Here is a 26,672-nt window from a genome sequence, read left to right on the forward strand (position 1 = left end):
TTATGGACAGTATGCATACAGCTATACCGGAAGATATCCTACACTGGATATCCTTAACATTTCCACAAGAAAAATATTACTAGGTGATGTGACTGTCATTTGGTTGAACATAAACTTATATGGTTTCACACAACTAATTCATAGTCTTACACATTATACCAAGACATCCTGCTCTCTATTAGATTGGATCCTAGTATCAGACCCTAGCAAATACTCCACCACAGGTACAATGTCAGCTTCTCTCAGAGATCATCTCCCAATCTATATGACTAGACATCTCACACATCCAGTTTAACAGCATATTTATAAAACAAAATTTAACCTTTCCAAGTTCAACCCAGAAATGTTCATTACTGCACTGCCATCTATTAAATGGAACTTCCTAAAAATCCCACCTCCTTAGATGATGCTGTAATTGAATTCAATGCAACTTTTCTAAATACCCTAAATAGCCTTGCACCTCCTAGAAGGAAGAAACTGAAAACAAATAATGCAGTTTGGCTATCCAAAAAGAGTAGAATGCTAATGCAGGACTGTGAAAAAGCATGGAAAGAATAGCACAAATATAAAACACCTCAGTATCTTGAAAACTTCAAAATTCTTCACAGCCGTGCTGAAAAGCAAATAACTGAAGACAAAAAAAAAAAACTGATACTATAATAACTTTTAAAATAATACTAAATACAGCCCTAAACAAATTTTGGAAATCCATTAAAGAAATCTTACATCCTGGCCAAAAATTCAAACCAAACCCCTCTCCGAATAACTGACCGCTCAAAACTGCAAAACAGTTTAACTCCTATTTTATAGAATGTATACCATCTCTAACCAAGGATTCCTCAACATCTAATCCCAGCCTTGCCCAAGCAGCACATATCACCACATCCACTTTCACCTTTAAACCTGTGCCCACATGCTGTATAAAAGTTCACTTAAACAAACTTAAAGCATGCTCTTCTCCAGCTTCAACACAGTTTGTCATAGCAAACTTCTTCAAATGTCCTCACTAAGTCTCTCTCAGCCCACCCTTCTGTGGTTTAAAAGCTACCTGTCCAATTGGTATCAGTCAATAAAATGACACTCTACACTCTGTCCTTCCCTCCCAGTTACCACCAATGTACCACAAGGCTCTATCCTTAGTCCTCTCCCCTTTAACATTTCCACTAACACTCTATACTTCCACATGACAGGCTAGCTTAATACAATACGCAGATGATTCCACTCTCATTTGCACATCTGACAATGTGGTACACCTCCAAAAAAATACTCAGGGAGCTTTTAACAGCCACTGAACTTGGCTTTCTAACTCATACTTCCTGCTTAACCCAAAAAAGATCAAACTACCATTTTTTCCCGAAATCCCTCTCTCATGGAAAACTAAATTTAAAGTCCTCTCTCTTGATAATACAACCATTGAAGTCACTTCTCATAACTAACTATTAGGGTGATAGTGGATGATAGTCTTACATTCGACCTGCATATATAAAATTTCATAAGAAAAACTCATCAAAAACTAGAGATGCTTTACAGAGCCAAAAGCTTTCTCAGCGATGCAACTAAAACTACACTTGCCACAACTTATCTCCTCCCTACTCTTATTTATGGTGACCCCATCCTTACCAATCTCCAGGCTTTACAAAAATTGAAACTTGAACAATGGTATAAGAAAGTTCTAAATTTGCAACACATATCCCTTTAAGAACCCACCATTGTAGAGCACTGAAAAGTCTACTTTGGTTAGAACTGCCACATCAACAAATTTATACACAACTTCTTACCACCTATAAAATAAACCAACATCTAGCTGCCTGTCCAGCACTAAAAAACATTGCACACAACTGTGTTCCTAATTGGTCATTGTGATCCAGTGACAAAAAACTCCTGTCTATACACCTAGCAAATCTACTGGACACTGTCTATACTTGTGCAAGGTTGCTAAGGCCTGTAACTCCTTATCAGACTTATACTTACTCTCCCATCTTTCAAAACTGCTCTGAAAGACTTTCTAGATAAAAGCTGTCTCTGCTCTTGCTCAGAACAAGGATAACCTACATCCCTAAATGTGAACAAGTACTTTTTCATTCCTTATACCTCCTTACTATTCCATCTTGACTTACTTCCTTACTGCTATCAAATTCTCTTATCTGACTTTCTCTATAATTATACCATAATCCTGTTTTCCCTCACTTCATTTTGCAATTCCTATTTTTATTAAGCTAACTTACCTTTAATGTTTCCACACACTGTGTAAAATTTCTCTAAATATTAAATGATTATCATATACCTTGTATCGATTCTTAACCAATGTTTTTTATTATAGCTAATTTGTTATAATTATTTAAACTGCAGATGTTTTTGTTTTATTTTTGCAGATTGCAAAATTATTGTTCTTAAAATGTTGCTGAAAATGGGCTTCCACCAACTCAGACATTCCCAGTAATCAAATGTCAATAAATAAATAAATAGACCTATTTCTGGCAAGCAATGTCTCAGTAAGTCTTACGTAATAAATTTATGCAATTTAGCATATACAATTAGTGTTTTACAGGAAAACACAAGTTACTGCGTGTCCACTTTCCCAGACATGACAATGCATATATTTCATATAAAATCGACTTACATATGTATGATAGGCACACTATTTTTGTTGTAATTGTCATGACTCATCACATGCCCCAACTATGTATTTAGGACACTTATGTGTTGTGAAGTATGTATGTAACATAAACTGACCTGCATTAATCATATCTGAATCATAATATTTACAGAAAGAATGATTGTTACTTAGGAATGCATTCCAAGACATAGTTTTAACTCCACACATATGGGTCTCTCTGAAGTATATCTCTAGTCATTCAGAAATCACTATATGTCAAATTTCCTTTCCAGGCAATGCCATTTAATACAGTAAGTTGTACTTTTTACATCCTTTATCCCATGGGTTTGATTCCCAGCTGTTACAATTATATTTTAACATTAGGTAAGTCCTAACTTGACAATATGTAAAAATACAATATCTTTCACCTTCTAAAATGCTATCTTTAAAAGCCATGCCATTAAGCAGTCCATTGTTCAATGCCATTGTTTACACCTTTACTGCTATGTGATGTAAGTAGTGCCAGTGTGTCTGCCATTGAGTCCATCTGCTTTCAATTTCACAAATGTAGTTGGCAAGGCTGTGCACCTTTGAGCAATGCCATTAACACTTGAATTCTGAAATAGGTGCCAATTCAGACAACATTTTGTTAGCTTGACTTTTGGAGACACGGCTAGTGAGAGAGAGAATGGTTCTAAATTTGGAGCACAAATGTGGGGTGTTGAGTAGTCCAGGATATTTTTTGCATCCTTATGAACTGCTTCAACTGTAGGCTGCTGCAGAGGGCTTATCCCAGGTCTCAGTATAAGGCTGATGTTGGAATAGATTAGCCAAAGCTGTCTCCACTGTAACTGGCATTCCATGTAATGGGGATCAGTGTTGTTATCACTATAGTGACCTTTAAAAGAAGAAGTAGGACCTGCTAAGCTAATGGGAGGATGAATTTGGGACAAGGAACACCCCCTACAGTTGTATAAGTATAGTGGCTTATAACCTGTCTATGATATGGCAGTAATTATCAAGTATTACTATGTTGTTGACACCATTCACTGGTGTGTTGACTCTGCTAAATCATAAAATTGTACAACTGTACATACTGTGAAGCAGTGGATAGCTATGGTGCTCTCTCAGCATTCCTGTAAATCCCTGTATTATTTTCCCTGTGTGCTACCCTCAGCTTGTCAACCCCATTTTCACGATTGTCCTGTCCACCCCTTTTTCACATGTTTAATGTGCTCAGTAAATATATTCCAATACAATACACATAGCCAGAAATTCCCCCAAAAAAAGTCTTCACTTCATGTTCTTGACATTTGTGTGGAGTTTAGCATAGCACAGCAATGCTAGGTAACAGTGAATGCTGTTTAACTGACTCTTGCAAAAGCTGGAGGTTTCAGTTTAATCTGCACTGGCCTGGTTACTGTCATGCAAATGTGGTTAAATCTTCTGTGCTATGGCAATGCAGAATAAAGCCATAATAAAGGAAGTACATTGATGCAGTTAATTAAAACAATTATTATGCTCCTGGGTGTATTAAGGTAAGAGTTCCCATTTGGTGTATTGAGATAATTACCCTGTTTATAGTCTTATGCTTTGGCATAATATCATGAGTTCAGTTACAACTGTATGTCAGTTTATTACTTCATGACAGTTCATATTCCTAGCATATTATTACTTGCAAACATCTGTTTTTTCTCTATGTATAGCACATTTCCTTAACATAACACTGTAAAAGTGTAGTAAGACATCATTTTTAAAAAACAATTTGGCCCCAACTGAGAGACTTATTAAGTCAACCTTATCCTGGTTAGGTACAGACCATGACAGATTGATGAGTATTTGATACGTAAGACTTAACACCATACATATGTTCCTACATGTCCCACAAAATGTGCTGTTGCTATTCTTGCATCTGTGTCTAACTCTGTCTGTTCACCCCTCCTTTGCCAATATTTTGTCACTGTGCTTCAATAATGCTACATCTATGTGTAGAAAGATTTTTCAATACTTTCAACAATTCTAATCCATCTATTATTTTAGTGTTACTGAGTATTTTTGGTCACTAACTCAGGTGTACCTGTTGGCCACATATTGTTGTAAGCCACCATTATCCTTCTCCAGTGATATCTACTTTGTCCCTGTCTCCATGTCATCCCCTCGACATTAGCATAATGTCTGATGCTGGGTAACAAATGTAACTCATGCTAAATGGAAGAACACAGCTTATGGCAATATCTTGGGATGTGATTGCCTTCATCTGGTTTAATCTGTCTCAGCTGCGCTAAGTTATGTTCATTAAGTTTAATGTAATTTTAAACAGGATAAAGAGCTGAATGAATGGATTACAGTGGTCAACAGGGTAGTAAAGATGAATACATACATTCATATTTCCAGAAATCTGTTGTCAAATGTTAAATATCACAATTAAGAATTTCTGTGTTTATTAACTATAAAGGTGAGAACTTCAAATGTCACGCATTGTTATAAATTTTGGCTTAAACTTGGAGAGCTACTTGAAAAATATTGATTGTTTAACAGATTTTTTAAATATATATGCTATTCATGTTATGGACTTCTGTATATAGTTGTGTGTCTGTTATTTTTTTTTTTGTTTTGTTTTTCTGTTGTCAAAATTTTAATAAGCGCTTTTATAAAAAAAAAAAATAAAAATAAATCTGTTGTGCTAAGATTTTACACAGGTCTAAAGGTTTTTGTTGGCATACTGAAAATGTTTGACTGCATATAGATGACAGCAAGTTTCATGACTGTGCCTGTAAACTCTGGCCAAACCTTTACTTAATACATCACTATCCTGCTGCTACTCTAATCTACCTCCTACCTTTCTGAAGGCTGTCTTGTAAAAATCTCTGTGTTGCAGTCAGTGCAGAGCAAAGTAGCGTGCTGCTAGCTGCCATTGTAAGATCAACAATTCAAGATACAATTAAGCATGCACTAACACTCTGCCATCAGCAGCACAAGTCAACTTAGCGATGCTGCATTCAAAGAGTTCAATAAAAAAGGAAGATCAAAGATTTATAATTTTCTCTTATGCAACATTTGTATGTCTGCATTACTGCTGTCAAAAGATAACCATGACTTCTGAATAATGTTGACTCAGTTAATTCATTCATTTAAAGTAATATGTCTGCTATACAGTGTTTACAGTTCCACTGTGCTACCAGGTTGATTTACCTATTCTCACAAAATCCATCAATGTCATTCTGCAGTGCACTATTCTATGCATGATTTGCATGCTTGTCCATCCAACAGACATAGTGCAAGTATGAGTGCAAGTATGAGACAACACAAGTGTGCAATCATCCCAAAATGAAGTCACAGCAACATCTGATTGATAATCCACTGGTGTGCAACAGTCAATGTGCATGTCAGCTTATTACTTGGAACATGTCAATGTCCTTCACAATAATACAATGTACAGTAAAGACAGTATCTACATATAATTATAAAATCATGTCATTGCATGTGACAATCATAATGATGTTACATTGTCCTGTGCACACATATCCATTTGTTGCACAACCTGTGATGCACATTACCATCTCTTCCAAACATTGCTTTTTACAAATATTCCAATGTCAAATTTTACATGGATCTTGTTTATTGTCTTCTGCAATGCTTGCAACAAGTACATTGCTCTCCAGATTGTGAAACCTGGATGGGGAGGAGGTTTAATATCCAACATGGAGAACTTGTGTGCATGTATATGCATGTCTATGTGTATGTCAAACTGCCTGCATCATTTGGTGTTGCAGCCACTTCTCCGGAGAATAATACATTTAAATGTGCTTACAGCTCCCTTATCCCAGTTTTTGCATAAACATTCTGACTGAAGCACACTGATTAGGTCGTCCTGCCAAAAGTGCAACCTTTCCCCTTAAGAGTCAGACTTTTTCTGTGGTGCTTGTGACTAGTAGAGTGCTCCTTGGAGTGTGTAATCGAGATAGGTAGGATATTTACCACCCATAATTGAAGCTGCGCGCGCGTGTGTGTGTGTGCTCGTGCGTGCGTGTGTGTGTGTGTGTGTGTGTGTGTGTGTGTGTGTGTGTGTGTGTGTGTGTGTGAGAGTGTATGCATCACTGTGGAATATCCACTTCTGCTGAGAATAAACTGTTCTCACAGCTTCCTTATCCCAATTTGTACATAAAAATTCTTTTTGAAATGCAGTGATAAAGTCATTCTAACAAAAGTGCAATCACTCCCCTTACGAGGTAGACTTCTCCTGTGACACCTTTCAACTGAAATAGTGCTCTCCATGTTGTGCAACTCAGATAAATAAGAGGTTCAATACCCAACATGGAAGACTTGTGTATTATTTATTTATTTATTTATTTATTTATTTATTTATTTATATTTGTAGTTAAAATAAACAGACAGTAGTTACATTGGATTATATAGCGATTAACAATTTACATAACAATTACTTACAACATATTTACAAATGAAGAACATAGTACATCAGTAGACAACTAGAATCTTCAGACATTAACAAATGTTACAAGAAGAGGTTCCTGCTGTATAATAAGTACTGGCTTCTGAGCATCTGTGCTTGCTATAATCAAGGTAGTTAGTGGATGGGATGGAGTTCCATAATTTGGCTATGGTGCAAGAGAATAGTGCTTCACCAGCAGAGTTATTGGCTTTAGTGATCTGCAAGTGATTTGTGTTGCTGGATCTTAGTGGTGTCAGACTGTGTGCATCACTTAGTGGTGTGTCCACTTTTTCTGGAAATAATATATTTAACAGTTCTCACAGCTCCCTTATCCTATATTTTTATAGAAACATCCTGTCTGAAATACACTGATGAGGTCATTCTGCCAAAAGTGCATTCTCTCCCTGTAAAGCCAGACTTCTCCTGTGGTGCTTGTGACTAGTATAGTGATCTCTAGATTGTGTAACTACAGAGGTAGGAAGTTAACTCATCCCCACCAGTGCAGCTCATTTGAGTGTATACCTTTAACTCCCAGTGGGTGTGGCTTGAACCTTTTAAAATGAAGTTATCACCTTACAGTTCTAACAAATATTCATTGACAGAGGTCAAATATCAGTACAACTGTATGTGCTATCATGCATGCTTCAAGATAAAATATTCTGATACCTTGTATGTTAAATGGTTATTGAGTTATTAATGCAAATATGAACAAGTAATATTTGACAACTAGAGGTGCAGTAGGAGGTAACTGCAGAAATGTCAGGAGGCACACTCAGCTGTAATGAGTTAAATGTCCACAATGGAAAATTTTGTGTGTGTGAGACTACATATTACTTGGTGGTATGTCTACTTCTCCAAAGAATTTTGCATTCAACTGATCTCATAGCTCCTTTATGCCAATTTGTACAGAAACATCCTTTGTCAAATAAACTAAGGAGGTCATCTTGACAAAAGTATAATATCTTCTCTTAAGAATCAGACTTTCCCTGTGGTACTTACAACTAATAAGTGCTCTCTAGATTGTTTAACCTAGATAGGTAGGAGGTTTGATACCTGCTATGAAAGATATGTGTGTGTGTGTGTGTGTGTGTGTGTGTGTGTGTGTGTGTGTGTGTGTGTGTGTGTGTGTGTGTGTGTAAAAATGCTTGTTAATGTTTAAATTTCCCTGAAGGGGATGCATTTAAATGTGTACACAGCTCCCTTATACCAATGTTTCTACAGGCATCCTGTATGAGACACACTAATGAAGTAAGACTGACAAAAGTACAGTCTTTCCCCTTAACAGTCAGACTTCTGTTGCATTTGCAACTAGTACAGTGCTCTATAGATTGACAATTAGAAAGGTAGGAGGTTCAGTAATCAATGTAGTGTGTGTGTGCGAGTTTGTTTGTATGTGAGATTGTTTACAGATAGGTGAGTATGAGCACAATCAACCTATACTCTGAATAAATGTTTTAAAATCATAGATGACTACACCATCTCCTAAGCCCACCTTTTACAGCCACAACTTCGTTGCTACACAAGGATGTAGCTACACATACTGTTTGCAATGTAAAGATTACAATTTCCTATGCATTACATAGAAAACCCTTTGCTTTTTTGGCAATACTACATCCTCAAATGTGTAAACTAATGCTTCAAATAACAGTGTCATGGTTTGAAATATAGTCATTTAATGTTTTTAGAGGGACAGTGATTTAATAATTTGTAACTAGATAGGGAGGATGCTAGAATACAACAACAGTTAACTTCTGCAAGTGTGACTGGCAATGGAATCATGATTGTTTTATACACATTTGTAGTGGCAAATTTTGCAAGCATTGATAGGATGTAAAATGAATGTTTCCAGCTTCATCTCCTTGGCAATATACAGCTGATGCCATCCCTTCATAGATGCTGTATGTCTTAAATGTACTCGTTATTCTCCTGTGGAACTGAGCGCTAATCATGTGCTGTATAGATGTTGTAAGTAGATAAGTAGGGGGGTTGATTCCATCACTGCTTCAATAGTGTGAGAGTTATTATTGTCATATATCATTAGCCACCTCACAGCTACCTTTATGTTGTCTTGTAATTATGAAATTGAATTACTGCAGCACTCTGTAACACTAGCAGATCCTAGCATCACCAGTGAAAATAACTTTTTGCTCACACAATGACTGCATACTGCTAACATACTTGCAGTACATCACATTTAGAGTGAGCATTCTCTTGTGTTGCATGACTTTGACAGTGTGCTTTGCACACTGTGTAACTACATACACATGATGGATGGAGCAGTGATGCAGCAGTAGCATTGTTGCCTCACAGCAATAGCTTCTCCGGTTCGATTCTTGGTTAGAGTGCCTTCTGTGCGGTGTCTGCATGTTCTCCCTGCGTTTGTGTGGGTTTTTCTCTGGGTACTCCAGTTTCTTCCCATGTTACAAAGACATGCATCTGGAGTGTTTCTCCCTGGGCCTCTGCTGAAAATTGGCTTTGTTCCAAGTTGGACTTTCCTGGTAAACAAATGTTAAATAAACATATTTCCCCTCCACTCTACACTCATTAGACCCATTATAGAGTACAGCGCCCCTTTTGGAATGTACCTCACAAGACATCTGCAGCAGCTGGAAAGACCACAGAAGTACCTCACAAAGAGGACTACTGGCCTCAAACAGATGCCCTACACTGATCGTCTCAAAAAACTCCAGCTTTACTCTGTAGCATATTGCCTACTCCAAGGTGATCTCTGCCTAACATATAAAGCTATGTCAAACCCAGAGCTGTCGGACATGCTACTCCTAAAGAAACCCAATCCCTCTAAGCTACATGCTCTATGGACCTAAACCTTGTCACCACAATAAACAGGACATGCTGGAGGGGTAGATTCCTGTCCCAGAGAATTCCCATACTCTGGAACAAGCTACCCATCTATGTCAAGCAAAGTTCCTCATTAGCACTCTTGAAGAAAAATCTTGATAAGTGGATGGAAAATAGGAAATACACCCCAGGGATCACTTCTGTGTCTCTGCTTGGCAGGGGCACAGGAAAATAACTTTCTTGGGTGGCATAAGCCAGGGAACCTTGTTGGCTAGGCTTACTTAGGCCCTTGGGCTGACAGCCTAGTGCCTACCTATGAACCTGTATGTAGTATGTTGGAATCCTGCTCTGACTGCATCTTTCACCCTTATACCATGTATACTATTCTGCAAAGACATATATAATGTATAGCTGTACAGTGTTATTGTGTACTTTGGACATTTTTTAGCATAAACATCTAGCTAATAAACAGTGATGATGACACCCATTTAACTGTGCTTTGTCTCAGTTGTACCTCAACATGGCCGTGTGGTGCTTTTGACTCAGGCAATGATGCTTAGCTTGTGATCTTTGGTAGTTTTTGGAAATCCATCCATTACTTCTCAGACTACTTTGTGTCTGTGTTATTGTGACTGTACATGTCACTAACACTGTTGTCAAGCACATTAGCTTTGTGCACATACAGATGTTGATCCCTCTTACTAAAAGCTGCAACAATTTGTCAGATAGCAATGCTTTTATTCATAGTAATGATTACATTTGCTGCCATGTTCTTTACATAACATATGTAGGAAGTATTATCCTCTGGCATGAGGGAATGAGACAACATGCTGTCTGTTGTTCATCTACTGCAGCAATTACAAGCACACATACCCCTTGCAGAAAGAACATGATGTAATACCTTCACATGACCATATGTCTCAAAATTGCACTGACAGATCTACCATGGTGCATTCATCATTTAAAATATCATGTAATGTCTGCTGTCAAATGCTCATGTGTTCAACATCTACATTTAATGCCTGTTAGCATTGTTGTGCCTTATACTGCAGTGCATGAATGACGTGTACAATAGTTATACTGTGTCCATTTACAGTATGAAAGTCCTCCACCATCCCTCTCATCACAGAGATTGTTTACCACACATGCATATGATGTAAAATGTTAGCATAGGATTGTCAACTAGCTGTAAGACTTCCACTGTAGCACTTGAGGTTCATCTAGATGTCATTAATCAGTAAAGTTGCATTATTTGCTATTTAATTTCCTAACAGGAGCTGCATTATATGAATGTACTGATGTCACATAAACACAATTGTACCTAGTTATTCATTAAGTAATTACCGATGATGTGGTGTGGTATATTGAAGATTTACTCATGGTTGGTGTGGTTTAATCACAAGGGTGAAGCCCGAGTGATTAAACAAAGGCAGCCATGGGTAAATCTTCAGTATACCACAACCACGGAGTCAGTTATTGCTATTATACAATGACATTATTTAAGAAAAAAATACTTACCTTTCTTAAATACTGTCTTTGTATAACTGCGGATTACTGTTCTTCCACCGGTTGTGGTATACTGCTTCTTCATTTTGATGTACTGCGCATGCGTATAGGACATGCATTCCCATGTATACCCAGTATATCAATGCGTTGAAATGGAAGCTACAGAGAAAAGAAAGCCTCCGCTGCTCCACGTTTTCTCTGTCTCTCTCTCTCTCTTTTTTTTTCTTAAGTGAAAAAAAAAGGTTTTGGGGCACTTTATACCAACGGAAAAAGTCCATGCAACCGGACCATTTTCTGTTGGTATATTGTGGGATTTACAACAGGCACACTGGTTGGGCTGGGCCAATCAGCATGCACATTTTTGAATATTAATAGGGAGTCATTGTATAATATTCATTTTGTGCTGGACAATTATATATCATCACTGGTTGTTATTGCATGGCAGTAAAATGTCTAGTCAGGGCATGTTATGCTGTGAGTGCTCCTGTGGCACGTGCATTGAGTACTGATTTGTATAGCATACCTACTCAGATAGACTGATGTTTACTTCTGGGGCAGTGTGTGGCCTACATGATGGAAACAGCTTCCTTGTCAAAGAATCAGTCATATTGTAATGCTGAGTGTTGTTTGGATAGTAACACATGTGGCTCCTTTCCAGCATTCTGATTAAATCTGATTGTTTATATTACATTCATACCTCCTATGTTAACATACATATTCAGTATAGTTATTTGTGATAGTCTCCATTGCTATCTGATGTGGCACATGCCGACAAACAGGGGTCTTGAAACAGCCTTTTATAATAAGCAGGGTTTGAATCTGGTAACATCTGTCTGTCAGAAAAATGTTTCAGACAATAATGACTTACACACTTACAGGGCCAACATTTTCATAACAGGTAGATCATCAGGATACCTTATATGATACAATAGTACTGTACACCCTTTGAACATGTTCTTCCTTATGTGACAGATACATGTATGTCTGTGGTGCTCATGATTGTCATGCATCTTTCTGATATCTGTTTGGGCGTGTGTTCTAAAAGGACATAATGCAAGTGTTTTTAGGTCATTTCTTGCTCACATGGATTACCTATTCACATGATAATTATGTTCTGCATTGCATGTCTTCCCCCATACATGTGCTTAACACTGAAATTGTTTCCCTCACAATATGCAGCTTAATGGTAGATGTGTGATTCCATAAACATTTCTTACTGTGTGGCAAGCAGCATGACCATCAGGAAATGTGATTGATTCTTTGTTACAACATTTTCTATTGGATTGCTGCTGTTAACTTGCTCTTCTGTTACTGTTCTCTGCAAATGCATGTAAGCATGCCCAGTATTACTATGTTAGACATAATCCACAGCAGCATCCAACGGGCCAAACAACGGTCAAGGAAACCAGTCCAAACACATAATAAAATCTAGTTTATTGAAGAATTAGCACTTCTGTAGTGTTAAACATCACTTCTTCAGACTATATAACCACTTCAGTACAAATCAAATATATACTGTTCTCAATTAAATAGCAGCCTGTCAGAGCAAAGCAACTTATTTTCCAATCAATTGGAAATCAAACACTGTTGCTGGCCACAGAAAGGTGCTTGCAACTGAGTAGGTGCAATAAGCAGCATGCGTGTTTGATTGGTGCTGCTACTCATTAAGCTAACATGCTTACATCATGTAAACTTAGCAAGAAGTCTACATGATTATTAATGAATCTTAGGGATGATGTATTACAGCAGCAGAAGGCATGTTTTAGTTCAGAACATAATGACTGCTGTATACAACAAATGAACTGAGAAAATATACTTAATTTTACATGTTAGCAAGCAGTGCCATACAATACAATAAAACATTTTACATATTACATATTCAGTAGTTGATGTTTTACCCGCAGTACTGTGCATACATGACAATTACTACAGACAAATAGGAGTAATATGAATTCAGACCTAGTTTTACCTATGTTCATACTATAAACCAAAACCTTACCTTCCAGTCTAATCAGTCTTCACTGTGATTGCATGAATTGACGGAAACTTACATCGTTGAATACACAGGTGAAGCATCATACACACTAATAAGTCTGTTAAGTCTAAGATGACAATGTGCAAGTGTTCATATATACCTAACCATATGAACAAAGACTACAAATGTAAACAGTTATTATATGCTAAACTTAGTGTGGTGTTACATCATAATCAGTAAAATTGTGTACAGATGTATATGATGAATGATACATTAATGTTGCGATCTTCCTGTAAATATAATTTAATAAATATCTGTGTACATAGGTATATATATATATATATATATATATATATATATATATATATATATATATATATATATATATATATATATATATATTGATAGACCTATATGTGTAGGTATGCATCTGCTTGTCATTTTTTATGGACATGTCCATACATATTTTAGCTAAATGTGAATTTGTATTTGTACAATACATGAGAAGTAAAATGAAATTACAAGTGCTGTCATGTGCAGCACATAAGCTGCTATACACACTGAACATAATATTTCCATATTCCATTGTGCAATGTGAACTGTTGACATATGTAACACAAATAACTAAAGTGCAACATAAGCACTACTGATCATAACACATTTCCACATGTCAGGCATGCCGGTGTAAGAATATTCAAGCTGGCCAATAACATACTGTGGAGGGATTCAAACACTAAAATTTTACAATTGCAACTGTATGTAATCATATTGATGACAGAGATACCCTTCAGCTATAACAGCTTAATTTTCTGTCTTTCATAGTTTGCCTGCACTTGAACTACCTAAATACCCATTAAGGCAATTAATGTTCAACTGTTGGATTCAAACCTACACATGTAAAGTAGGTAGGAGAGCAGTCAATGAAAAGAAGCAATGCAATATAGCAGAGTGTTTTGAAATTTAAATGTTCAAGGCAACATGTACGTATTACTCATATTCACACACACACGTCATTACTAACCGAAGTACATTGTATGATGTTTCTAGAAGCTTTGCAGATAATGGAGATATACATAAGTCATTCATGTCCAAAGTGCTGTAGGTGTCAAGGCACCATGACCAGGCTAGATGTGAAAAATTTCTAATGTATAAGTTACAAAAAACTATAGATCTCTCTTTTTAATTTTACCATATATTTTGGGGTTATAATACCATGAAGAGAATGGACCCCATTTCTAAGTCAAAGTATGATTGAAGTTTGTGAAATTAGTATTGTTTCAATCTTTGATGTTATCAAAGACTGCTCTTTGCAGCATCCGCAATGTGCCCAGATTTCACTGATTTTGCAATTCATACAGTTGCATGTATTGTTAGCATATCTAAATATGACTGTAACTTTTTTTTTATGAGACCTACTGTTCATGCTATTATTGAAATTGTCTGGGTATCCTTCTTCCACAATGCCTTCATTTCTACCTGCAAATCCTAGTATTTTATAGCTTTGTGTCTCTCTTTATCAATGGTTGTCCCAATTTCACTGATTTATTTATTTTATTTTACCTTTGTTTACCAGGAAAGTCTGACTGGAAAAAATGGTCCTTTTTCAGTAGAGGCCCAGGGAGAAAAGCTCCACATTTGTTGACAACAGAACAAAACAAAAATTGAATACATATGTGTATAGGGTTACATGGCATAGTATATACAATGATATTTAAGCAACAGAGATAAACAAGTTTAAAGTTTTACTTAGTCTTCACAGAACAATATTTTCAGGTTTAAACAAGCATACTGGAAACATTTATCAACTAATACAGAGTCTGAAAAGGAATACTTGTCAAGAATTGTATTTGTGTAGCTGCCAGTTAGCAAGCTTTTTTCTAGCCAGGGTTACTACAGGAGCAGATCCAGCTATGAGATGTGTGATTTGAGTATTTTTTTTTTTTTTTTTTTAATTTTGTGTGCTGGTTGTGGACTTAAAGTTAAGGGGCAAGGAATTCCAAGTTTTGGCTATGTAGTTTGAATAAAGAAAATCAGCAGAGGCATTATTTGCTTTGGTTATGTTTAATAATGACTTATTACTAGAATGCAATACAGTTATTGGAGTAGTGATTTAGTAGGTTTTGAAGGCTCGGGTTTTTCCCTGGTTGATAAAGTATTTGATGGGCCATGGTGAGGTGGTTATACGTTAGGAGATAGGGTAGTTAGAACCATGAGAGTTATTTTAGTGCCAAGCAAGGATGGGATCTGTAATTAGAATCCGTGGCAAACTTTGCAATTGTATTATAGCAAATGATGAATTTTGCTAAGTCAGATTTCTTTGGGTTAGTGAGAATCTGTCAGGCATAGAGTAAGGTAGAGACAAGGTGGGTTCTTGCAGTTGTGGCCTTTTTATTTTTATTTAGAAGTTGTTTATTCCTGTATAGTGCTCCGAGCTTTTTTGTGTACTTTTTTTGTCTGTGCCATGTGTATGTCGAATTTCATGTTGTGGTTTATGACAACTCCAATAAGTTTGGTTTGGGACACTGGTGAAATAATGGCATTGCTTGATGATGATACATTAAATGGTGGGGAGAGTCTGTGGCACTAGCATGATAGAAAAACATAAGCTTAGTTTTATTAGGGTTGAGTATAAGTTGAGCATTATATACCCAGGATTCAACCACTGTGAAGGACTGCTTTGTTATGTGTAGAAGTTGGTGAATTGTTCGGGCTGCACAAATCAAGGTGGAATCATCTACATAGTGCACTAAGGAGGCATGTAGGGTAGTAGTGTGATGATTGTTAGTAAAAATATTAAAAAGAAGCAGTCGCAATATTGACCCCTGTGGTACTTCCAAGGTGACAGGCAGTAGGGGAGAGAGGTTTTGTTGCCATTTTATGGCTTGCTGGCATCCAGTTAGATAGTCCTGGAACCATGCAAGTGCAGAATGGCTACATTTAAGTTCAGAGAGTGTATTTAAGAGTTTATTATGTGCAACCATATTGAAAGCTTTGGAAAGATCAAGAAAGATAGAGGAAACTGGATTGCCTTGATTGCAGTTGTGGTTAATAATGTTAGTAAAGCTTATAAGTGCAGTGGTGGTACTATGGTTAGGCCAAAATCCATGCTGAGTTTTAGATTTAAGATTATTAGATAGTATATGGTCTAGAATTTGTGAATGGGTGCACCTTTCAAGAATTTTGCATAGTGGAGATAATTTAGCTATAAGTCAGTAGTTGGACAGCTCTGTCAAGTTTCCACCTTTGTGTAAAGGGATGATGTGTGATATTTTCCAGATTACTCGGACTTGGTGTTCTGAGATGGACTGATATATGAGTATAGACAATGGAATGAAGATGGCTTCTGCAGTGATTCTCAATTATTCAACAGGTAGATTATCGGCTGCAAGTGTTGTAGGCTTAAGCTTTTTGAGATATTTTATTATAGTGTCTGTTAGGACAGTTTGGAAAGAAAAGTTACTGGGATCAAGAGTAGGTGCTGAATGAGCTTAGGGAGGAGAAGAGCAGCTGGTGTTTGTGAGGGTTAGTATGGATTCAATGAAGTAGTTATTAAATTGCATGGATATGTTGCTTTTAGTATGGGAGGTTGATGGGGAGGGTGTACTGACTTGTCCTGGTTGTAGGATATTTTTGTAGCAGACCAGATCTTTTGCAGGTTCTTTAGAAGTTTTGATTGGATGCTGTTGTAGCATTTTTTTTCTTGTCCTAATTTGTTTTTTTTTTTAGATTTGTTTCTTAATTCCAGATATGTCTGTTCACTGACTACTGTTTTATTATTGAGACCTTTTTCCCAGGCCTTGTCCATGGTTTTTAGTAGTGATTTGGTTTCTGCTTTTAGCCAAGGAGCATAGCTGGATTTCATCCTTATTGTTCTAAGAGGGCAGTCATGTTTAAGACATTAAGAAAGGTAGAGTTAAAATACTCTACTGCAGTATCTAAAGGAAGATATTTGAGTGGTGCCCAGTTGCAGAGTTTGAGGCTGGTTATGAATTCCTGGGGATTAAAAAAACTTATATTGCAGATTTGTTGGTAAGTAGTGAGTTTTAGTGGATTTATTCAGTGCTGGAGAATATAGGTTGGAAAATGGTCATTGAGGCTGTCTGGGAGACAGCCAAAGTGCAGGGATAGGTCAGGTCTGTTAGGATGCAGTCAAGAATTGGCTGTTTTTTTGTTTTGTTGATTGTAGTGCAAGTTTGGATTATTTGAATGAACCTGTGGAGGTTAATATGATCAGTGGGATTTAGTCAATTACAGGAGAACCAATCGACATTAAAGTTGCCCATTATAATTGTTTCCATAGGGAGGGATGTTGCTGTCCAGTATAAGATGTGTTCTAGAGTAGACATGTTGTTTCTGAGTGGGATATAGGTCCCTATTATATTTAAGTATTTCTTTGAGTAGATTTTTAGTTTAGTAAACATTCCCCAGGATTTTATAAACTCAGTGTAGGTTCTGTGTAGAGCCTACATGGAATGTACCCATGTACATGGCCACTGTTTTCCTTTTGGAAGTGCGCTATGCATATTAATAATGGTGTGCTGCTGAGGGAGAGTATAGTAACAGGGATATTGAATCCATGTAGGCAGAAGAGTAGAGGCTGGTCAGATGTTATGTGCATGGCGAGGCTCCCTGTAATGTTCCGTGCTACTGGTAAAATGTGCTGCGTATTAATAGTTTGTGTATTAAATGTATAAAGTGTAATGTCTTTTTTTATTTTTTTTTAATGGCCATCTGTGTGATGTTGTACGCAGCAATGCCAAGCTGTGCTTATACATAGACAGCTGACACCTGCCAGACATCTAAAAATAAAAACTGGACATGATTAATTATGATAACTGTTGCATTTTTTTTTTTTTTTTTTGTAATATCTGTGCAGCATAGTGTGGAGCACAGCAATGCTGAGCAGCACTTACACATACACAGCAGACACCTGCCAGACATCTAAATTTCGAAACCGGATGCAATCAATTATTTATTTCTGCTTTTGTTTATGCCTGTTTAAGTCCATTTGCATGGCACACCGTGATTGCTTAGTAGTATATGTGACAGTATACTACTTTCTATACTATTCAAGTAGCTAAATGGCTAGTGTGATGGTCTACAGTTTTGTAATCTTACCAGTGTTACTGGTATCCCCTGCACTGGTGAGCAGTGTCATCACCACTATGATGACCTGAAGTGGAGAAAGAGGGAAACATTGGACACCTGGGTCCTAGAGGTTAGGTCTGGGCATGCCACACAAATACATAACTATTTTTTCCACTGTTTTACTAAAAAACAAGTCAAATGTGTGTAAAACTGGTATGCATAATGGTGTGCTTCTCTCCCAACAGCTGCAGCTGAGAGGACTTGCAATATTCAGTCCCATGCCTGGCACCTGGCCAGGTTGCATCATGAGTGTGGTAAGTACAGATATATTATGCTACTTGTAGTGTAATAAACAATAAAGAATAAAAAATATATTGCAATATAGAATAAATAAATATGTAGTGCAATAAATGGGGAATTAGGAATGTAGTGCAATACATAAACAATAAGAACTGTATTGCAATAAAAAAGAGAATTATCAGCAATACCAATAAAGTGTTAAGTAGCATTGTGGTTTCCTAAATAAATCTGTCTTAATATTTGCAGCACAGCTGTATTCATTGCATGTGTGTTCTACTCTTACTGCAGTCAAGTGTGAAACTGTAATAGCTCTACAATGCACAAGGAATGTCCTGTAAAATGTTTTTCTCAAATAATAGTATGGTACATGTTTGTCTCCAGGAAAGTTTCAGTCACATAATGCTCACATTTTCTTCCACTCCAGGAACAAAAGGTATATGGCTGAGGTAGCTCACTTTATGAGCAGATAGTATGTGTATATTTCACAGAGAATAATCAGCAATACCAATAAAGTGTTAAGCAGCATTGTGGTTTTCTAAATAAATATGTCTTAATATTTGCAATAGGGCTGTAGTCATTGCATGTCTGTTCTAAGTTGCTGCAGTCAATTGTTACATTATTTGGAGATGTCCCCTGCAGTCACAACTAATGGGCTCTCCTTCCATTCCTGTCAACTAAGGCATGATGCCTGTCTAGTTTACTTAATGTACACAAACATGCCTCTCAACTGTCATGATTTTTTGCAATGTAATTACAACTGCCTAATCTGTCTGTTCCATGATTACCATATAAATGATTATCTGGAATGCTATATATTTTCAAATCCATTTACATAACACCTTGGTCATTATATAAGTCCACATTATGTGAAACTGTTCTGTGTAGTTGTGCACCTGCGTTTGTTACTGCTTGGCCCATACTGTCCCATGCTAACAGCTTGAGAGATATGTATGTGCTACGTCAGTTATAGAAGAATTGTAGTCACTGGACTCAAAACTGATACTGCACACCTGTAGAGCTAACTAATGGTATACTTTTCTGTCTCTCCCCACCCCTTATCTTCTTTAATTTATTATTGTTATTTATTACTATGATTTAATATTAACATATTTTGTTACAATAACTGTTTTATTTGTCTTATGGTGTAATTCATATTGGTTTGTTGTTAACATACTAACTGTTATGTTACTTAATGTTGTGTTACACATAATATACCTCAATATGTGTTTAGATTGATAAATATTATGCTCCATTCTGTTAATACTGCGGTGGTGGTGCTGCAGTAGCATTGTCGCCTCACAGTTAGACATTGCCCGTTCAATTCTCAGTTAGAGCGTCTTCTGTGTAGCGACATGCGTGAATGGGCGTTCCTTCGTTGAAGGTTTTGCATTAGGCCCGGCAAGCCAGTACGTAAAAATCTACTGCCAATCATTAGCAGACCAGAGTTCCACTGTGGTGACCCCTAACCGGGAGAAGACAAAAGACACAAACAAACAATGCGCCATTCTGTTAATACTAACATTGGTTTAGTTAATACTAGCTTTAACTTATTGTTATAACTACTTTACTACAGTGCATTAAGGTTGGCTGGTTCCTAGTGATCCGCATCCCTTGCCTCCTCCGGCCATGGCACCATGCCCACACTGCTGCCCCTGCACTACCTGACGTGTTGGGTTGTACCACTCCATGGGATGGGGATAGGCATCCTTCTGGGAGTGGTGGTAGAGGCGGAGTTGTCACCCATGCTGAACTGCTGGGTTTGGTGCCCAGTATCATCTACCATGGGTATGGATGACGCCTGCACCAGATGGAGAGCATGTTGGACAACCTGGTGGGGCAGGATCACCCCAGAGTTCAGCCACCACCACTGCCTCCCTCAGGGCAGTGATGGAACAGTGTTAGCAGTCCCACGGGTGGGGATGTGAGTCATGCTGCTACCTTGTGGAGGCACATTGGACTGAGATTTCAAAACACCCTCCCCATCCAAGGTGTTTACTCCCATCTTGTATCACACACCACCCTTGTCTGCTGTCTTGTCTGTCTGCAAAAGCTTCCTCACCTACCCAACCTACCTCCCGCACATGTACCTATGTCCCTCCCCAAACATTCAACTCTTATCTTAGAAAAAAAAAATGGGCACCTGCCCCCCCCCAAAAAAAAATTACGTTCCATACATAGTTCCCCATTTCACACAAGTGTCAATTGGACACACATAATTTGGTTCAATTGGCTTAGCAATGCAATTATGTTGTCCTCACCCCTCTCTCTGGAGGTTAGAGTCCAAAGTCATCTACAAATTCTGTCAAAGTCCACAGTTGTTGCTGTAAAATAAATGTATAGCTTTATTTAGTTCCTACACCCTTCTTGCCCACACCTAGCTGCCTTTCACTATGTTTTTCTTCCTGTTTGCACCCCATTTCACCACTTTCCTATCACCACATTTTTCTTTTCTTCATATATTTTTAGCATTGTGCACCTTTGCTCAGCTCAGCTAAATGGAGCTATACTGATATATGTGTTTTAAGTAATAAACATGTACAAAATAAACACCTGTCCTCTACTTTGAGCCCATGACCTTCACACCTGTAGGGCACTGCATTAACCTGCCATGCCACACAGCTGTTAACTAAAACAGGTGGTTTAAGTAAAACATAGTAATTGCAGGTTACAGGCATTAAGCATGTTTCAGCGGAGCTGCGCATTGTGCCACGTCACACAAGTTTGCTTAAAGAGTATTGCAAAAATTAGGATTGCACCTTGGAGTCTGGTGCAATGGTACACTACTAGAAAGCCAAACACACAAGACTGGATGTAAGTGAGGTATCTAATAGCAGGTAAATGTCCCCTTTTCTCAGCAAAATTTAAAATGTACACCTGCTAAGGCATTACTGGCAAAATGCATATACAACAGGGATCTTGGTGTAGAAATACATTCATATAAAGCCATGCACATAATGATGGCTGTAAAACTAGTATGCCACAGCCTGTATGTATGTGTGCACTTATATCTTGCAAATGCATATTCTGGAACAGTGACTCAGTAGCTCAGGCTGTTAAATGCCTTGCAAACTGTAGATTTTGCCACACACAGTCCTGGGTTCAATTCTAGTGATGTGTTACATTTAAATAACATCATTGTGAAGCCACCAATTAATCACTGTGTCATCCACTCTTTATGCATTACAAATGAAGTCACAGGCCTGCAGATGGGAACATACTTCAAATATTCCTATAGAAAAACTATAAGTGCATAAAGTGCCACGTCATGTATTAATATGCATTCACAGGGGATTTTAACTCAGGTAATGCAAATGAGGCCCACTATTATGAGAGTGCAGTAGACAAGCCTTTCAAACCCACAGTGCAGATTAACATAGCTGCACAACTAACATACACATATGTGACCCTTGCTTGTAACAAGGACTGCCTGCATACACGTTCCAAATGAGTAACAGACTGTAACATGTGGCCTGGCAGTTGCCCAAATGGTGGACATAATGATATATATTTCCCCTATATTGCTCAAGGACACAACAAACACGTAGACTAGTACTCTGTCAACGATACATTTGCCTAACATACTTACCTTAACTACATGCCTTTATTGGGGTGGAATGGCTACCCTCACTCTGGCTCTGCATCTACTGCAAGGTTAACCCAGCTGCCACAGTTACACCTATAGCGTGTTGTCCTCCAAAGTGTTCACAATCTCTGCCTATGCCTATTACCTGCAGCAGCAGCTGCAGACTGTAGCACACACATCCCTATGTAACAGTAGCTGCTACAGACCTACACTCTGCGATGACATAGTCTCCTCACCCCAGTAATGTCCAGTACAACATATCAGAAAGGGCTTACAATCTACATGGAGGCCTTATATATTGTACACTGGCTGCATTTCATTGGCTGATGATAGTGCAAATTAGCTGTGCTGCCTGCAATTAGCATTTCAGAACCACAGATTGGTTAAGAGGCAATCACCTGCTAATCAGAAGCATGTTAAAAGGCAAACATGCTGGCTATGGGGAACCATTCTGTATGAGACTTTCTGCACACAGAACACTTGTTTGCAAAAACTTAAATATCACTAAATATCAACAGAGGAGTTTCACACTCCAGCAAGTATGTAACCTTTTTTGTTTACAACATTATGCAAATGTGTGAATATACTTACAGGGAATAGAGGTTAAGGCATTAAGCCTTTCTTAGAACTGTGATAATGACTTGCCATTGATATCCAGATAAGTTACACCTATAGAGGATGTACAATACTTCAAGGGTGGAATGCTTCTTGTCAATGTGGCACAGTGGTCACCTAGGACTGTCCCTTTATAGTGGTTGTAATAGCACATTGCTATTTGTTTTGCACTGTTGTTTTGACATATTATCAGGGGAAATGTCCATAGAGAACACACTGCAATAGACTACAGTGTTGGGTGTTTGATCATACAGCAGTATCTGTCATGGCACACATGGAAACAGTTGATTATTACTAGTATCTTAGTTGTATCCTTGCACTTAGTATGTTTGCACACTGTGGAATTTGACATGTGTGGTCAAGCAGCGGATACTACCAGCCATTCTGTTCTTGCTGTATCTCTGCATACCCTACTTCCATGTATGTGATCCTAACATTTGTTCCCATTCCTGTTGTCTTTCAGAACACATGTACCCAAGATGCCATGCACCTTTCTTGGATGTGGAGAATGAGATTATACATGATGTCCTCTGGCAACACTATAGACTCCTACTGTCCAGGGGAAGGCAAAACAGAGAACAGCAGGCAGCATTTTGGGCTAACCTTGTCCATAACATGAATGTTACAGGTAATCAGAGCAGAACATATGAGCAGGTTTGACACCGCACAATGGATATGATCAATGCTGCATGCAGAAGAGCAGCAGATGTAGCCAGGTATTGTGGCATCACCTGTGAAGGACCTGCAGTGAAACAACCACTCTCAGCCTCTGAGGAATTCCTGGTGAACCTAGGCACACATGATAGCTCCAAGGCATCCATCATAATGTACATAGTGGATGTGGTTGCCACAGTTTCCATGGCAGAGGAATGTGCAGGAAAGCTTAGTTTGATCACCATTGCAATATTGTAGCATTCAGTGTGTCAGGGTGTACATACTCTTACATGGTGTCAGGTCTGTGTTCTTTGTGGGGGGAATGGCTTAACTGCAGTTTGACTCTCCTGCTCAGATGTTGACTGATATAATAATTAGCATATTAGCTACTGTAAATGTGGGATATATGGACGTATTACCTTGTTGTGGTAAAACATGTGGTACTGACATTACCTCTCCGTCTACTTTTCACAGGTCCATCATGTATCGGACAAGGCCATGGCCCTCCGGTAAGCATAACACTGTTTTGTTATAGATGTATGTTTATAACAATGCAATCCCTAAAGTGTCATCCAAGGCCTGCTGCCTGGAGTGCTGTACTTTTGGCATGATTGCCAACTGCACAGATATTTTATGACTGTAAACATGTTACAGTCATACGTATGCCTTGTAGGTGTCACCACACTGATAGATGCGACAGTATTGTCAGGACATTGCAGATTGCCATATGTGTCAACTCTGCAGAGTCTTCACAAATGTCAAAAGGGAACCTCATTTTTGCTGATGGGATTGCAGTGTAAAGAGCTTTTATTCACAGGTAACTACAGCTGTTTGTGGGAATAATGTATTCTAGTCCTACTATATGAGATTAGGGTTTCAACAGGTCTGTAATAGTGCCAACAGTGTATAAAGCTCTACATTTATTGCACCATAGTACTGCAAAGCATAATAGTGTAGGTATTAATATACTGCTTTTTCCTCTCTTATCACAGGTGACCTGGGGCATTAGTCTATGTCCCCTACACAACCTGTCAGAGTCTCTTCAGACTGTGATGATGATGATGGCCACAGTGAGGCACAGGTGGGAGTTTCAGGGGCTGAATATATCCCAGAGTTTGACATCACTCTTCTGCCCTCTTCTGCCCTCATTGTCACCACACACAGTTGGTATTCCTACACATACAAAGTCCCCAGAGGCTACAGGTATTGGACAGTCAGAAAGTGGGGACATTGAACAGAAAAGTGTGGCAACTATGGCTCCAGTGCGTGTAGACATTGGCCATAGCCAGAGAGCTGGTGAGGTTCCACACAGGCAGATTGATAGGGGTACTTGTAAGAAGCCTGCTGTCCTTCAATCACCTGTTTCATTTGTCACATCACGGTTTACTCGGCATATGTTTTGGGCCATCATAGAGGTACAGGCAAGTTCTGAAAGGAACTCCAGACTTATGCTCAGGGTTATGGATGCAGCAATGTCTGACATCCGTGACTTCCTCCAGGGCATTGGTGACATCCTTTCTCGGTTCACTGATGCAGTGGACAGAAGGTGGGATGAGACAGTGTCTGTTTTGGAATGCACAGTGTTTGTGCTGGAACATGTGCTTGGAGTTGAGCGTTGGCCTCATGGACATAGGTCAGCAATCCCAGCTGCTGAAAGTCCACGTGGTTGTGCACAATAATGCTCCTGTAGTGGCAGTACATCCAGTGCTACAGAGGGGAGTGTGCTGTCCACCCCAAGATGTAGCAGGCCATGGGCTCATGGTCCTGGGTGCTCCTGTGGAGGACATGGTCCCAGCAGACAGCAATCACCATCAGGTACTAGCACTGCTTCTGACATTGGGCATGGAGGTGCCAGTGCAACTCCTGGCAGAGCCAGTCCCAATGTAAGGGCCCAGAAAAGGTAAACTCTCAGCTCTACCATTCATGGTTAAAAGCAGTCCAACATACACACATGTAGGACTAGCAGTGAACTTGACTTTGTACATGCACATACTCGGACAACACTGTCAAATGCAGGTCACCTACAGACACACTTGGCATAATTCCATGGTCCATCTTGCCTGCTTCTCTTCCTGACTCACACACATGCTGTCAACCTTTTGGGTCAGCCTAGGCCTCCTGCACTCCCACACAACACCCTGTGCAAGTGATGATAATTTTACCACATCCCTGTCATTCTCATTACTGATGCAGGGAAATGAAGCTGTGTCTGATGCATAGGGTGAATATATAAATTAACATGTGCTTGTGTAATGCATTGTTTAGCCATGCCACTTGTAGTGGTTACTGACAGATACAGTGTGCTTCATTTCTAATGAGTAAGCCACCTAATGTCATGTGCTTTATGTTGTATGATGGGGTGTAATGCCTGTATACTTACACAATGAAAGGCGTGTCATGGACCTGTTTCTGTTTCAGGATTCTGTTGGGCACACCTACGAACACACAGCAGCTAGACACCCATAGATGTCAAAGCACAGGATAGACTGCCAGCACAGAAGAAATATGTCTTCAGCAAGGTACAGCACTATAGGTGCATGGCTCCATTAGTCCATATGTGTGTAACAGGCTAACAAGACAATGGCCTCATTCAGCATACTCATGCAGCCCTAATCTGTGAAAAGGTTTGACACCATTGACAAATGTCACCAGGGTGTTGGGAGCTAACATATCTGCAAGCTGTGGTACTGGGGATGACCCATCTTCAAATTTCCTCTGTCCGGTACAGACATTTGTCCGACATCAGCTATGATTGTCATGTTCTGCATCTCATGGTGTAACCTGCACATGATGTGTTGATGTGTGTCTCACATGCATGGGGGTTACATATAGGGTGTGCTGTCTGTGTGACTTACCTGTCTCTCCAACATGTAGTATTTATACCACAGTGACAGTGTAGGTGTCTAGGTAGGGTAAGACATGTGTTAGCCCTGTCATGGATGAACTGGAGGTGCACAGTGGGATCTGACACCTCTCTGTATGGCAGCCATACACATCCTCTACAAAGCATTAATGAGACAGACTGCACATGTACGGTCTTGACACGGACTCCATGGGACATGTTAACTACAATGTATATTGCAGTACCCTGGAACCTGTGTGGGTA

The sequence above is a fragment of the Protopterus annectens genome, chromosome 2.part2 (assembly GCF_019279795.1).
Source record: "Protopterus annectens isolate FY-2018-M chromosome 2.part2, PAN1.0, whole genome shotgun sequence".
NCBI classification, from domain to species: Eukaryota; Metazoa; Chordata; order Ceratodontiformes; family Protopteridae; genus Protopterus; species Protopterus annectens.